This window comes from Lichenostomus cassidix, chromosome 11 (genome assembly GCF_008360975.1).
Source record: "Lichenostomus cassidix isolate B80296 chromosome 11, HeHo_3.0, whole genome shotgun sequence".
NCBI lineage: Eukaryota > Metazoa > Chordata > Aves > Passeriformes > Meliphagidae > Lichenostomus > Lichenostomus cassidix.
Genome location: NC_139492.1, coordinates 9,909,815 through 9,927,060, shown reverse-complemented (window position 1 = coordinate 9,927,060; position 17,246 = coordinate 9,909,815). Strand labels below are relative to the sequence as shown.

Genomic DNA, 17,246 nt, shown 5'->3' with positions numbered 1-17,246 from the left:
AAAGGTCTCTGAGAGTATGAAAAATACTACACCAAGCTTGTGTGAAGACAGTAAAATCCAGAAGAAAAGTAATACAATCTGCCCTTCACTCAGCATGCAGATGATGTCCTCCCTGGTGTTAACAAAAATTGCACACATGCATTTACAAGAGAGTGTAGTTTGGAGTGCCTACAAATCAATATTGGGACTGAAAAATATTCCAAACAAACACACAAGCTATTAATTTGAATCCTGATTCAGCTGACAACCACTGAATTTTCAGTTGTTGAAATGCCATGTTCATCATGCAAGAGAGAGGAGAGATGCACGTTGTGAAACTGCATTTATGACCAAAGCAAATCCTCTGACTGCTTACCAGTGGAGTAAAGCAGCGTGCAGGGCTCTCCAACTTCCCTCTGTGTGGAGTAATATCACATGACAGAACCTCTGCTGCACGAAGTGGCAAGCTGGGAAAAATAGATAAGGAAAGCATTGGTATTGAAATACACAAAGAACAGCAGATACTCTTCATTGTGTAAAGCATTAAATTATAGTGGATGGTGTAAGTAATTCGTAAGCGTCACTCAAGTGTAAAAAAAGCACTTAAAGGAAAAAGTTTGCAAAATTCATGAAACCTTTCTTCTTCATGAAAACCAGTTTCTGAATTCCCCCCTTTTGAAATATCCTCAGGGTACAGATGGGAACATGCAGATTTTTAAGTTGGAGTATGTACATTTCACAAGCCCAGTAAAATCACACAGCATGCTACAGAATCCAACAGTAAAATGGCAGGAAACAAAGACAGGATTCAAAATGACACTGAAGATGGAGCTCAATTTTTTTTTCCCAAGTCCACCAAAGGAGAGGGGAATGGCACCTGGATTCAATTTCTGCACCTGTTCTCTTGTGCTGAGTGCATGCTTGTTCATGCTGGTCCAGCATCAACTTGGTGTGTGATGCAGCTTCACAGAGGCCTCAGAAAACACCTTGCACTGGACTTCTGCAAGTTCTGTCAAACAGAATTTCTGAAATACCAGTGGCTGAAACTTATTAACAACAGTTATGGGTAGATGTCCTTTCCTGTTCCTTTACTGGATGGCAGATGTCCATACCTGATTTCCTCAAAAAAAGTAAGAAATTCTCCATAACAATATGACTCATACTGAATTGCCAAATTGCCCAGGGTCACTACAAAGAAACTCACTTTTTATTTCCCATGAATTACATGTATTAGGGTTTCCAAATTACTGCTAGTACTGCTAGTCCAATAGATTATTCCCCTTTTCATTCACCTTCAAAGTTGGAGATAATACATCACAGGAGGGTTGTTTTGTAATTCTATGCAGACATGTCCATTCAGTGAGGGCATATCAACAGGTATTTTCAGCTTGCAGATAATAATCTCTACAATTTAAGTCTAAAACATTTACCACACTGTGTGAAATGATAACACAATCTCAGCTTGCCTGCACTTGCCAAAGTCTTAGTAACCAACCCCACTAAAAACCCAGCTCTTGTACCTTTCCTTCTTCACTTGAAAAAAGCAATTTTATTAGCAACCTTTCCTCAACACCTCCTTTTCAACAAGCTACTGAATCCTGAGCATGTGACAACTTGGCATACAGGTCTTAAACAAAGAATCAGATGCTCAGGAACAGGACCTGCTAAGCCTCCACAAATGTTTGCATTTAGTCCTTACACAGATGCTCAGCAGAGATTGCTGTGCTTTACCCTATCAGCTTCAGAAACGTGGTCGGTACCTGCTGGCACTCCCAAGCTGTTCAGGATGAGGGGTCATTAGCCATGACATAAGTAGGAGCTGGTTTTGAAAGTGTTCAGCCCCTGTAAACAGCTTCATGTTATTGGGCCCGAATAACCAGCCAGGAGCTGCCCTGTCACATAACACACACTGGTTGTGTTCAGATACAGCAGGAGACTTCTGCCAAAATCCCTGGCTTGGTGTGACTGCAGCACAGCTGAGAGCTGGCAGGATCCTCACATCTCACTACCCTACATCCCATCCATTTTGAAAACTTGGATATTTGAATATTAATTTTGTACTGAATGGAGCCAAATATTTAATGTATCATTCACCAGCTGACCAGTCGCCCTGCAGACATCACTGGGTTTCTGCTGTGGTGGGGAAGAGGTCTGGGCCGAGTGGGAGGGCAGCCTCTGGCACAGGGTGGGCAGCTGGGAAGGAAGGAGCTCCTGAGCCTGAACAGAGTGCAATCCTCGATGCACATCAGCACTCCTGAAGTACATGCTGTGATCTCCTGATGACATTGGGGAGTTTAGTCCAACTTAAAACAACAGTAGAGCTGACTCCAGAAAGCCTATGAGCTCCTGATCCTGCTCCCCACAGGCTTAACTGTGTCAAGTTCAGAGTCCCCAGGTATGTAAGCTGACGGAGCCCACAGGCAGTTTTTACCTGCTTGGCCAGTGTCAGACTTCAGCTTTCATTGACCTGGACAGCCATACACAGAAACTACTTCCACATGAATGAACTGTTCTTGAATAATTTCACCAAATATTTTAAGACCCAAATTGCTTGCTTTGAAATGCTAACCTTTACCTATCCTCCTTTTATCTCACAAACCAGGAAGAGGAATGCTGCCAAGACAGGAATCTGTTTGGCTCACGATGAGCTCCTCGATAGGCTCTTTATAATATTTCAGTGCACCGCAGGCCTCTCGCTAATCATTGAGGTGAATGAGCTTGAGTGGCTGCCTGGAGTGAGCTTTAGGAGGACTTGAACCCTCCAGAGGACAAAATTATAAAAAGAACACAGGCACCTAGGGCCAAATCACTTCAGCATGAGGGAGAAGCATTTTATTTTGTTTCAGTGGGTTTCTTTTGAAGTCATAACCTCTGAAAAGTGAAAACTAAAAGCCATATCTTTCATGTTTTTTGCATTTCTCACCATATCATTCTGTCTAATAACTACCTTTATGTCTCCTTTAACTGTCCTGAATGCATTTGATTTCCACACACTGATTTTTTTTCTTTCTGAACTTAGTTAGTATCATATTTTTTCTCCCTTGTCCAACTCACAAAATACTCTTTTCTTGCTCACAGCCACTACTGAATTTCTTTTCTTTTCAGATTTTACATACAGTTTGGCTACTCTCCTGAATGAGCAAAACAATAAACCTCTTCTATTGGATCTCACTTGGAGTCTGGATTCCTGATCTAACATAAAATTCTCAATGCTACAATTGTTCACCTATTTTTCATGGCATGTTTATTACCATAACTCTGAAAAAATTATTATAAATCTCAAAAATGTAGGTTTGTTTTCATATTGCCACCCATTTGCATGAATTTGTCTATTCTTCTTGTGACCAGCTCAGTGAGTAAAGCTGCTGGCAAGGAACATGACCATGTCTGCAGAGAGCAAACCCTGAGGATGTAAGGGTACCACACTCCCAGCAGGTGACATGGGACTCCAACCCAACCCAGACCTGCTCAATTGTCAGTTGGGAGTAACAAACCTCTGAGTACCTGCTTTGAATAGAGTAGGAAGATAGGAAGGTAGGAAAATCTGATTAAGTAGCTTGTTCTGCTGCAGTCACTCAGGACGTTATTGCTGCTGGTTTTGATGGCAATAAGACCATTCTCAGCTTTTCACCGTCCTTTTCCCTACACAGGAAAAAGGAATACATCTTTGAAACAAACAGAAAGCAGAAATTTTAAATTCCTCTGGTGATCCTCAGCTACCTGCGAAGACTTAAGAGTGTCCAGCACTACACAACAGAGCAACAAAGAAACATCAAATTGGATCAGACTTGCAGCTATATCATCAGTGACTGTCTCAGTCCCAAAACTGGTTCAGAGCTGGAAGACTGTGGGTTAGGCCCAATAGATGACACCATAAGCTTCCAGTGGCAGGAGCAGTTGTTCGTTTTGCCACTATGCATGATTATGCTCTGCATTTATTATCTGAATCAGGATCGACTTCTTCAGATATATATGTTTGGATTTCTTTCTGAAAAGAAAGCCTAACAATAAATAGGAAAAAAACCCCTTTGGTTTTATTTCCCTTCATTCTCCAACTTCTTTGTTTCTTCCTGCATTTGGCGTGCATGCAACAAGGACAGGTACCCAAAGGAACAAAAATTTTCCTTGATTCATAGTTGGGTTAGTGTACTGAAATCAGGCTCCAAATAGTCTGTTTAGAGTTTTTCCTCTACTTTATTATGCCCATGCTACAAGCAAGTTTGGCATTTGCATCTGAGTCCTTACCACAAACACAGCAGAGCAGAGGGATGTGGTGGTTGCACCACTGTGCTTCACACGGGTGTAAACGAGAGTGGCACACTGTATTACAGCAGACAGAACTTGTAAATATGCTGGAGCCCACTGACTGGGAGATGCAATTAGATGTCTGCTTTGAATATGGAATATTATCTCTTTTGTTTGCAGAGCCTGCCATATGGTTCCCCTGAGAAAATAAGACACTAGAGGAAAGCCTTAAAATTTTTCATGCTTTCACAGATGCCCAAACCCCCATTATTTTACTCAGCCTGAGCTGTTGCTCACAGCCTTTCCAGGTAGGTGTTCTCACCCACTCTGGGCCCCCTCAACAGTTAATCACCTAAGAAAGCCCAATCCCACAGCAGATGACAGACAGTGCAAATAGCCAAGCTTGTTAGGAAGAATTTCACCAGAAATTGCTGTTGTCTTGGTTGTGTGGACTGAGTCACATTACAAACTTTCCAATCAGATTTCAAATAAACTGGAATCCATGGCAGCCTGAGTCTAGAGGTTTCATTCTTCCTGCTCAAAAGACATGGCTGATTTACCAGCAGACTGCAGTCCCTGCACATGCAAGCACTTGTTCAACAGCTCTCCAATTAGGAAGGAGTCTGGTCCCATTAAGACTAATCGCACAAACCCTCACCATATGAATTTGAGTTCAAAACTTGACCCAGAGTCTGTGTCTCCCACAGCTGATGCCGAATACCTTAAATCTTCCACTTAGGGTCTAGAATTTTGTTTAAAATAACTTTTGCTCAATGGATAGAAAAGGCTAAACTCTGGTGTACAAATGCTTCTGATTACAAAGCTGCTGAATATTTCAGGCTTCCAAGGATAAGATTTAACAAAAGTTGGAGCTGAACCTTGGGAACTATGTGGAAATCCCCCTTGGTCTAAGTGCATGCATGGTTGTTTCTCCTTTTTTACCTGCAACAGCAATATGCAAACTCATAAACAGTAATTTCCCAGGCCATCAGAAAAGGAATGATCAAAAGTGTGTAAGACCCACAGAAATATCTGGAATCCTATGTTGGTTTTACACAAAATTTCCAGACCAATTAAAACACTTATGAGGCCCATAACAAATCTCGCTCTCAGAAACCCCTCTGATTTCCTTTTTGCAATAAGTATTTCATTTAGTGAAAGTTAAGAGAGATTCAGATATTATTTCTAGCTATAGACATTGTAATGCATTAAAAAATCAGTAATAAAAAGAATAAACTTTAAGAAAGATATTATAATTAAGACAGTTCCTAAGGTTCTTTTATTAAAGTAGCTCTACCTGGCAAAATCTCACTTGACATCTGTCCACTTAACATCCTTTTTGAACAAAAGATATTCTTATTCCAGAGCATTCAGAGACAGCTACTGCATTTTAATTTCACACCTTGCCTTAATAGCAAATTAACTTGAAAGCATAGATAACCCTTTGTTAAATACAGGCTGCTCTGGATCTGCAATCTTTATTTCCAATAGAATATTATAGAGCCAGGTTTGCACTGTATCTATAAGTAAACAGTAAAACATAGGAACAAATTCAGGGGAACTGTTTTATTCTGGTAACACCAACACGATCAGCTCTTACTCATACCATCTGAAACAAAGCCCAACAAAAAGGGCCCTGGATCAGGCTCACAAATATTTGCAGTAAGACAATTTGAACTCTCCCAATGGATAGGAAAGGTGCCAAAGTGTATTGCTGAAATTATTCTCTCCACAATGCGGAGAGTGGCCCCTTTTCCTGAGGCCCAAAAGTTGCTCTACCTGGGGACCTAATATGTTCATGTGGTCAGCAGATTCCCCCAGAGCTCCACAGCTGTGATCAGCTCTCCTCTGAGATGTGGAAATCATCAATCAAAGGCAGTAAATATGTTATGACTCGTGACTTGGGACACCTCCAGTTCCTGACTTGGACACTCCCACTCAGCCCTGGAGGTGACCACATGAGGAAGACTCTGCTCACCTCACTGCTAAGACCCCATGGAAGGAGAGAGGCACAAAGTCACCATCAGAGCCTACATCAGTCTCCACCTAAATATTTAAACGAGCGACAAAAGTTCTAAAGACGCTGTTCCCTTGTTGTCTGCTGCAACTGTGATGGGCTGCGGTCAGGCTATGGCCGAGGACTCCTGAAAATGCCCTTCTCACAGCCCAGCTGTGCCTATTCATCATCATCTGCTTCATGGGTATTTTACTCTGACGGGCGGGGGGGACCTAGACTTTCGTGAGTACTAGGAATGTTATGTAAAGAGAAATCTCACTGTTTCCACTGTGAAATTTTTCCTCAGGCAACTTATGAATGTTCCAGGGAAGATATTCACCATTTTCAGCAAAACAGCTGACAGATCCATCTGCTGCTCTTGGTGATATTGGGTGCAATTTTCAAGTGTCTCAGTAACATACACTCCTACAGTCCCAGTGAAAAGCCAAGCCCTCCTGCATGACAATTGCAAGGGAGAGGAGACAATAAACTTTTGCTCTAAATTTCTGAATAATTTCAAGGGTAAATTGCTTTTGAAATATCTCAGCACTGATGATCATGAAGTTTGGAGGAACTGGTTTTATACAGTTACAATAAGTTTCCCAAGAAATACAGATGCTCAAGAAGGAAATTTCCAATGCTCTTGGTCTTTTATTTTAGAAACTTCCCTTTATTTTATCCAGAAGTATCCATGGAATTTTAGTTGCCTTTAAATTATAATATGGAAACCATCTTATCTTACACTTCTTGAACAGCAAAAATGTAGATTTATATCTCTTGTAATATTCTTTCACATCCAGGTAGAGAGTATATTCAGCTGGTTGTTTTTAATGCAAAATTAAAAATACTTCTTTTGATATAAAAAAATGAAGCATTTCAATTTGAAATTTATTTTCCATGTACAAAAACCAGGTTTGAAGATGAAGTGCTTAATTCAAGTTTAAATTACATGGTTTAGCTGAATTAATATATATTACTTACTTCAGATTTTGATTAGCCAAACAAGCAAATTTTTCTTGCTTTGAAACCTTTTCACCCTAATTTTTCAGCATGATTCTGAATTAAAAGTGAATCATTCACACAGATGTCACCACAAATTTATGGGTCAGGGAATTTTGAGTTTGCTGTGCCACAAATGTGTGAAACAGAAGGACTTGAATGCTGCTCTGTGAAAAAGCTCATTGTAAATTTACCTGCATCAGAGCTGCACAGGCACCTACAACACAGTCACAGGCACAATCATGCCCTTGGGGTCAGCTGCCAGCAACCTCAGCTGCCAAACATCCCTGGATGTGGCATCAGTGAAACAGCTTATATTTAACCCATAGGGAACACATCAGTATGTCTGTAAGAGAGCCCCAAGGCTGCCAGCATTTCTCTGTGCTTCGTGCCAGGTTAATAAAACAAATAAAGATAAAATTTGTTTCACCTTGGTCACTACTACTTTGGTCCTCTTGACCTGTGTCAGCTAACAGGGACTAGGAATTTGCTGCATCTGACAGTCTCCTCACCTTGAGGATAAAGGAGAGCAGTATAAAAAAATAGCCCTCTGAAACTCATGTTTGGCAGCTGCCAACCTCTCCTGAACTGCCATGGGGGCTTTCATCTTTCTATGAACACTGCATGACTGCTGGGGGAAGAGATGGCGACAGAACAACAACAAAAAAAAATTACACACAACTGTGTTCAACAGTGCCAAATCTCACTCTCCCAGTGCTGGTAAAAAAGGCAAAGTTTCTCAGGCTTCCCTGTAAGGTCACAGCTGGTACTTCTATGAATCTTCTTATTACATGGGAACGAGGCAGAGGTTCATAGAGAGAGACAGATGGTGAGGAGCAATGTTACTTATCCTAATGTGCATGTGAGACAAAGAGCTGCTTGGCATACCTCTCGCTCCCAGTCCTCACTGGGCCATGGCGGGCAGCCGACCCCCGCCAAGTGTTTGTTCCCCTCTACTTTTTATTCCTCCCCTCAGCAAGTCTGATCCTACTTGTCTTCGGTGTTTACATGAATCATGCTAGATGTTTTCCAGAGATTTGGGCTCTAATGAGCAGGGCCAGAAAAAGCAGCAGCAACAAACAAACAAGCCGGCCCAAGCCAAGCTTGCCCACTGCCGTGCATTTGCATTCACGTAGGCCACCCCCTCCGCCTGCCCTGTCTGCCAAACCCTGAGAGCAGTGGCAAGAGTGGGAATGGGCAGCCCAGGGATGAAGCTTCAGCATTTGGGTTGTAGACGTACATATTAATCACACTGAAAACACAAACTGTGCCTAACATTTTCATGTGGGAAAGGCGGGAGGGAAGCAAGCTTTGTGTTGGAGGGAAGGGGGATATTAATTGTGGCTCAAGCCAGGACTTCAACTGTGGGAATTAGGAGCAGGAAAAGAGAAGGTAAAAATGCAGTTTGCATATTCATTGAAGTATAGCTTAGAATATGAGGGAAGAAGGGCAGACTTTGATCTCTGTGGTACAAGACTATCGCTGGAAGAACCTCACTCATTCCAGCTGAATTATTCCTGTTTTTCAGCAGCAATGGAGAGACGAATCTGCTCTCCTGAGCCCAACCTCCTTATTCAGCAAATGGAAAAATTCACATAGCACTTCCCCTGTCATCACAGTGAAAATGCATCTGGAATAAATGCTGAAATCATATGAGCAGGATCTTCCAGGAAAGACCTTGCAGAACCAGAGGCAGCACTTCTAAGAGAAGATAAGACAAGATATGACTCCATCACATGGCAAGTGCCCTTTCTGACCACCAGCCAAGGATGCAATTCTTCATTCAGGCAAGTAACTATTTTTAACCAGGCTGGCTGTGGAGAAACCCATCCTACCTCCTGAAAATATGATAGCCAAAAATGTAAAGATTGCCCATCAAACTGGCACTCAGAGGAAGGAGGAGGAGCTGGACTGGGAATTGGCAAGTTGTAGCAAGAACATGAAGGGAATTGCTCGTCCAGGGTATTTTTATCTTGTGGTCCTGTAGGCAGGAAGGCAAATGGAAAAGCAGAACATGATTTGCAGCTAATACAAAACTTTGAGTAACTCCCAACTAGCACTCCATGGTGAAGGGAAAGAATGCAAGATGAAAGCACAGCTCTTTCTTCTTTGCCTTTTTTTTAACTATTACTAAAACAGTTTAATTCATCAGCAGAGCAGATGATATCACATTCACTTTAATACCAATTACATTTAACCAGGTTCTACTTAGAAGTAACTAGAGAACTTTCTAGTTGAACCAATCCAGATTTAATATGTTGAAAATGTGACAGACTGACAGCACAAGAACTTAAAAGCTTACAGCAAAATTGTTCATGATCACCCCTGTAGAAGCCCTACTGATTCACACACATTTATCTATTCACTGAGAATCTCATATTCCACTGCACTCCAGAACCAGTGTAAATTCTTGTAACTTCAGCAAAAGGCTACATTCTGGCTCTATGTCATGTCAGCCTCTGCCATCATTCTGCCTGCTGTCCATGTAGCACAGGCCTGGCAGTCCCATTAGTTCTTCCTGAAAAAAGCTAGGCATCTCTTCCTGAGAAGAACTATTGGGATCATCATGCTCAACTTCAGTGGTGATGATTTGCTGACACAGAAAACCAAAGAATGGGGTTCTTCCTGCAGCAAGGCTTACACAGACTCATTGTCATTGATGAGCTACTACAAACCTAGAGACAGTGGGCTAGTAGTAACTTGATATTAATAAGCATAATTTCACTCAGGAGTGGGTACATGGCCACCCTGCAGGCATCAATGTGACTTGCAATTAAAAGGAGATGAGGCAGAACATATACATGCATCCAGATATGCTTGAAATAAATACTGAAAATGTTTAATGAACTTTTGTGTTTACTATTTACTTGTGATTTTTGTAACAAGCACCAAGGAGGAGGAAAATAAAATTTCATTTGCCATCATTTTGGTTTCCTTCATGTTTGTAAGCAACTCCCACTGGTCTCCACTACAAAAGGCAGCACTGCTTCTTCTGGATGTCCCACAACAGAGCATGGCCAGTTTCCAGCTCCCACTACAACACGTGGGAGTTTCCCTATTGGTTTCAGTGGGAAATATGAGCAATCAGCACCTCAGAAAATTAATTAACTTCCATGAGTCATCTGTGCTTTAGCCTAAGCTGACTTGTCAACATCGGGGTAGAGGTCTGCTGGCACTGACTTTAAAATTCAAAGTACCCATTCCACCTCTGATATAATTTCATCTAAGACGTACTGCAGCCAAGTCCTTCAGAACTGGAGAGTCTCTGAGTTTGAAGGGCTGTTAACATTTTACAGGTTACTGTTTCTTGCTGGAATGGCTATCAGGTTCTGCTGCAGTAAAGCAGGGTACTGGATTCATGCTAACACACCTTCCCAGCCAACTTACCCAAACCAAGAACAACTGTGAGACAGGCTTTTGGCAAACAAGGATAAATGCATCGATCTGGGCTTTCATATACACACGGACCCTGGACACTGCTACGCTGTGGGGTAGGATTCAAAGGTGCAGACTTTCTGTGCACATAACGGTCTGGCTGCCGCCTTGGATCCAGCCAGGATCTCAGCAGAGCAGCTCTGCAGCCACATTCCAGCTCCACCGCCCACAGGCAGCAGGTGGATGAGCTGTGCCATGGCTGTGCTCTCCTGCCTGGCGCCAGGAGCCCTGCCAGGGGCACGGCTGGAGCACTCCCACCTCCATCAGCACTGCCGTGCCTTGTGGTGCCGACACCGAGCACTGCTCACACTCACTGCCATGAGCAAAGTGCAAAATGAAAGGTAATGGGTTAAATACAGGCTGTTTTCCTTTGAGGACAAAAGTACAGAGAGCATTGTGAAATATCCTTAGTTGGAAGGGTCCCACGAGGATCATCAAGTCTAGCTCCTGGCCCTGCATGGGACTGCCCTGAGAATCTCACCATGGCTGAATGGTGCGTTGCTTGCAAAAGGTGCCTTATATTGCTCCTCCTACCAGTGTAATATTCATATTTTTACACCTAATTCAGAGAACATTTGCAGCAGATAACTTTAAGGCTTTGTTCAGAGGTTAAGTATTTATAATACTCCAATATGTCTCATAGTTCTGCCAAACATTGATTTCCTAAGCTGTACTGAACACGCAGACTGTATTTCTAATACAAATATTCAAACTTTCACCTTGATTTCTGCACTTCTTTTATCACTGCAAATAGTTGTAATAAAAACACTACTAGCAACAAAACTATATTAATATACTCCAAACTAAATAAGAAAAACCCTACAGTGAGCTGAATTGGCATTCATTATTCCAGTTGTTTCATATCTTTAAATGATTCTGCTAAATCGATAAAGCTCTGCAAAGTGGCTGTTGTCTGCTGATTTCTAACTCTAGTCAGTGGCATCTACTCTTTAGTGCACCACACACTTGCTGTGTAGCCATTAGATGAAAGCACTATCACCTGTCAAACAAACTGCTAGAACTGTGATAAATTAATGATCAAATAGTACAGTCTGATGTACAGTAGCAGTGCCGAGGCTAGTTACAACCAGGCCTCATGCTTTAAAAATGTAGCTGACATTAAAAAAAAATCAGCCATTAAAGAAAAATGTCACACAGCTTTTCAAAAAAATATCTATTTAAAAAATGACCACATACTGATACTCCAGGATTCATGGTTTTACTTAAAAAAAAAAGAAAAAAGTTGTGAATGTTACAGTAAAACCTTTCTGTATACGATGAATTTTCAAGGCAAGCAACAACACACAGCTAAGCTGAGAGGATGTTTGTATTTTTTTGGTAAGTAGTGCTGTGTACAAATCTGTACCTCGGAGGAATCCTCTGGTGTGTCATGGACAAAACTCTTGTTTGCAAGGGAAATGTCCCAAGTTCTTCTTTTTCCCCTAATGCTTTTGATTTTTGACATCATGGGTAAAATATTTCAAGGGAGCTCCATATCACTTCTAAATATAAACAATACAAAATAAGCCTTTGCTTTTGAAGCACTTGACATCCTTTGAGCTTTGAATTTCAACTCCTAATAACTCTTGATGCTCACTGCATTAATGTATAAAGTCCTTTTTGTGAGCTAGAAATGGTTCCTCATGTCCCTCCTGCCATTGGCTTTATGAGCTTAATTTATTCTTTTTAATATAAAATCTCATTACCTGAACATGACACCACCACTTCCATTTTATCTTTGATATAAGAACAGAGAGAAACCAAAATCAAAACCTTAAATAAAGCCTGTAATCATCCCTCACTTTCTCTTGCTTTTCAAATTTCTAAACAAAATTAAGTAAAAATACCTTCCAGGGCACACTAAGAAATCTAAAGAGTGGGGAAAAAAAAGAAAATTACTTTATAGTGAACTAACAAGGGACATAATTACTTACACAAGCAGCATATCTTTTTCTTGATGATATTCCTTCATGTTTATTTTGCTATATTTGTAAAAGATGGGGAGTGCCTAGGAAGAATGGATACACTGGAAAGCTTGATCTATTGAAGTAAGTTCTGAACAAAGAGTTACTTAACCTTAGGCAAAATACACTTTTCCTAAACTTTACTTTAGCATAAAAGACTTAATAGACTGTAAAATATGTATTAATGGATTTTTAAAAAAATCTTTAAGAAATGGAAACAGCTAAGGAAAAGCCATCTCTGAGAGAATTCATTGAGAGGGAGGATTTAGTTAGGACTTCTTGAGTCCTGATTTTAACTGAAAATTGGAGTGATCAGGGTATTAGCACATGAAAGCATCACTTCCATGCACTAATGGCAGATCCTTTATGTTGTTGTTGTTGTTAGAGATGTGACTTAAGCGTTGACTTAAATTATGAATTTGGCAGGGATCAAACTCCATGATCTAATTATGTCTTAGGGCTTTCACTGAGTCTTTTGAGGTAGCTGGTTGCAAAGATAAGGACTTTTTCACAAGGAACATGCTTTTCATCTGAATTCACATCCCAGATCCTGCAGAATCTTTATGTTCCATCCACCTATATGGAAGCCTTCAACTAATAATGGCTTACCTACCTGGAAAACTATTAACTGTGAAATGTCAACTACTCCCTCACAGAGCAAAAGACCTGTATATTTCTTAACTCCTGTGCTGTGCTTTTTCCTTTTTGATACAAACAATAACTAGGATTGTGCTCATCTGAGGTTACCATGCTGTGAACATCTATTAGAATGAGTGAGAAAAAACTAAATTAGGCACTTTGTGTTGCTGAAGCTTAATTTCAGGTGGCCTATGACAATCCAATTTCCCACTCAAGAGTCATTCAATGCTTTGGGATTAGAGTATATTTTAAAACCATGACAATTTCAGAAATTTTATTTATATAGGCACTAGGAGGCTGGATTTTACCTTCACACTGAGGGAAGAATAGATGAATTCCCCTGAAGATTTCTGCAAATGGATATGTGAGAATTAGGCTCCATGAACCTGCTATCCAATTGCATTGGGAAAAGAAGAAAGCTTGCTAATCGGGATGAGAAACTGATATGTTGTTGAATATAGATTGGATACATTGATTCCGATGTACAAACACACTCTGCAATAATTATATGAAAGGGTACAACACTTGCAAATTAAACCATCTAAGCTGACTTGAGCTCATTTTGTCATTTATCCTTTGTTTACTTTTCCAGTATTACTAAGTACTCTTCATTTAATTAAACATACTCATAACATTCCTTCAATTAGATAAATAATGCAGCTGTTTCCTCCATCACATAAGGATGGGAAATCAAGATAATGCAATATTTATTTTTATTCTAGTTCTCTCTCTGTCAGACACTTTACAATCAAAGCCAGGCAGCTGCAAGGTCTATCAGTGGTATTTCAATCCTTATAGATATTAAAAGAAGTAAATATCTCATTATCTACTTAACTATCACAATCTGTTTCTGTTAAAAATTTTGGCAGACCAGGTAAGGGAAAATTGAAAGTGGCTTTATAAAAACAACTTATTAACAGACTCTTCAGTGATAAAAGGCTTCAAGATAAATAACACAGATAGTGAAAGCTAGCTTAAACCACTGATTTGAAACTCTTACAGAAGGTTGATGGTTTCTAAATAAGTAGCAATTAGTCTGAAGTAATCCATTTATCTCCTCTTCAAGTGACTGAAATAAAGAGAAATTAGATAAAACTACATGCAGAGAAACAACTAAGTGATAACAGAAATGCAATCAGATGGTACTGAACAAAAATTATAAAGGCAGGGCAATAATATATATGGTTCATTTGCTTATTGGAAGCTTTGATTCATTCCCTGTGGTAATTGTAAAATTTAATAATATCTGTATACTTACAGTGTTCTGAAAAAGGCACCACCATTACACATTGTTATCCCTGTAGGTTGGATGACAAATGCCTGGGGCAATACTACCATCAAAGCATGTGACATATCCAACATGGATCTTCTAATCTTCATAGGGACAACAACTGTCATTTTTAAAGTGCATGGCAAATGAAGAGGGCATAAGAAAGGAAACTTCTCATTTTTGGGGGGCTGCTAGTGGTAGGGACTGTTTAAGTCTACGCTGTGCTTTAAAACTGCTATGGCAAACCCCAGGTAATTCACTTGAACAGTTATATAGATTTCTTAATGCTTAAAAAGTGCTGTCCAGGCTGGGAATAACCATCTGTTCCTTCGAGAACTCATAGTCTCCTAGCTAATAGATACAGCTAATACACTGTATAGCTTATATGTGAAAAATAGATCAATGCCTGCCAAAGAAAGATAAGTACTGTTCCAGCAAACAGCTCTGCTTAAAACTTTGTGCCTTTTTTTTCTCCAATGATAAGTAATATTTTTTAAGCTATGCAAATGAAATAAAAAATCTCCAGTCTGTTGATTTCTATTTACATTTTTTGCTCATGTAATTTTAAGTACTAGCCCTTGTCTGGTTCTCTTCATTTCCCTGTGCTACAAAACATGGCACAGACAGTGCAAATCACTGATCCTGATAGTTTGAATAGGATTGTCACTTAAATGTTCAATGTGTTTTCTCCGTAACATTTTTTTCGCATTATAACAAGGCTGTAGTGTGAGACACCTTTTGTTATGTATATATGAACAAAAGCAGTCAGAACAAATTTAGTACACTGAGCAAGGGAACTAAGAGTTGACAACAGTTAATAGACAAGATACTCTATACTAGATTTAATCTGCTCTTAAATTTGCTTTCCTGAGACTGCGTAATACATTGGTCAGACAGATTAGTGTCATACACCGTCAGATGGAAGAAGTTAATGCAGGATCTACATTAAAACCAAACAAAATCCCATAACCCCCCCAAACCATGAGTTCAAAATATGTTTCGTTCTAGAAGCTCCCAAAGTAATTGTCTGGCATTTTCCTGTGGCAGTCATAATAGTGTAAATACAGATTTCACACAGTCTGTGACCAGTGCAGTAAAACTGTTGTCTGGGGAAAAGGATCACAGACTGATGAGGTGAGAGCACCCAAAACCACTGACCATTTTAGTTCCATTAAGTGGCACTAGAATCACCAGTCAAATCCATGCATCCAGCAATCTTTCCTTGTATCCTGCACTAAAAATAGTGGCTTGTTATATCCCCTTAGATTCCTTCCATGGGTTTCAGTAAGATGATGACTGGACCAACTGTCAACGGGCTGCTGCAAGTACTAGATGAAGTTAAACATGAAACATCTTTGTTCAATTAGTACAAAATAAAAGTGATAAAAGAAACCATCTTTCACAGGAAGTTCTTTCGGTTGCTGAAGTACAAGATTTATTCCCTTTAAGAAAAAAACCCCAGAATAGTAGAGAAAACAGAGCCATTCTCATTTTTAAACAGGAGTGAGATTCTCAAGGAGTATGGGCTGGTAATTTCTTTCAGTGGAGTACATACTGAGAGATAGGACAGAGACATAGATCTGTGCTCAGATGCTGGGATGTGCAAATTTCAGAAGGTCACTAGGACAAGGATGGCTTTTTCAGTGTCTGTTCATTGCTACTTGCACAATGGTCTCCCATTCCCAAGCAGAGCCTCCAAAATCTGCAGCAATAAAAAAATACTAACTAGTAACAAAAAATAAGTATACTTATATTGAACTTTAAAATATAGGAGTGGAATTTAATGCAGTCTGCATTTCATTAGTTTTAACCCAAACTGGATTAACTTGAATGAGTAAATGTGACCATTTTAGAATGCAATGCCTGAAAACAAGAAGGCTAGATGAAAAATTTCTCCTAAACTCTCTCTTATAAAAAAAATAATGCTTTTGATCTGATCTATCATTTCAAAAAGGAGTTTCATGGAAAGATGCTGGTTGTATCTGATGTGGAGGTTTGAGATATTGTTCAGGAGTAAGATAATGCAGCAGTGATGTGCTTAACTCAGGAATTCTGAATGAGGCTGAACTTGATGAACAGCCAGATCATCACCAGCCAGCACTCACCAACCTGGCAAGATTCAAATTCCCAGTGCAGAGGGAATGAACAGGCTTTTCCAATCAGCTGAGAGCAGATGAAGCGAATATTCTTGGGGAAAGCTGCAGTACAGGGACTGTGCGTTGCCAGGCAGAGAATCAGCAGCCAGTGCTTCTCAGTGCCCCAGCAGGGCAGCACAGGTACCAGTGACTGCAGGCAAGGACAGGATGGGGTAGAAAGAAGATTTCTTGCTCATGTATGCTGCCATTGGGCTGCTCATTGTCTGACCCACAATTTAAGCACAGGAGAATGTACACACATATCTAATACATATTCATTAATGATACCTCACTACACATTTTTCAGAAACAATGCTAATATGTTTTAGGTTGAATTGACCAAACTCTGGATCACCCCTGGAAGCAAGTTCCAAGCACATGTGGACCTCAGTCTGTTGATCTGCCTGGATTCAGCTTAGCATGACCAACTTCATGTTAACAAGACAAAGTCCTGCTCTGCCAGTGGTCATCGGCTCCCCTCACTGTAACTAAGATGGGAGACTTCTACTAGAGCTAGTGTTTCCAATTGCCAAAATTTTGTTTCAGCTCTTACAACACTGAATGCTTTCATTTAACCCCAAACT

At 40.2% G+C, this 17,246-nt stretch overlaps 1 long non-coding RNA gene across 4 annotated transcripts in view; it reads right to left on the bottom strand.

Annotated features, from left to right (window-relative positions):
- Nucleotides 1-17,246, bottom strand: part of LOC146432284 (uncharacterized) — a 560,777-nt gene that overhangs the window by 106,177 nt on the left and 437,354 nt on the right. For 3 of the 4 annotated variants that reach the window (XR_014854530.1, XR_014854528.1, XR_014854529.1), the window contains one exon: nucleotides 356-446. This is a non-coding gene — a long non-coding RNA (uncharacterized LOC146432284). Of the gene's footprint in view, nucleotides 1-355; nucleotides 447-13,565; nucleotides 13,581-17,246 lie in introns of those variants that run through there. The other variant, XR_014854532.1, reaches the window with a different exon arrangement.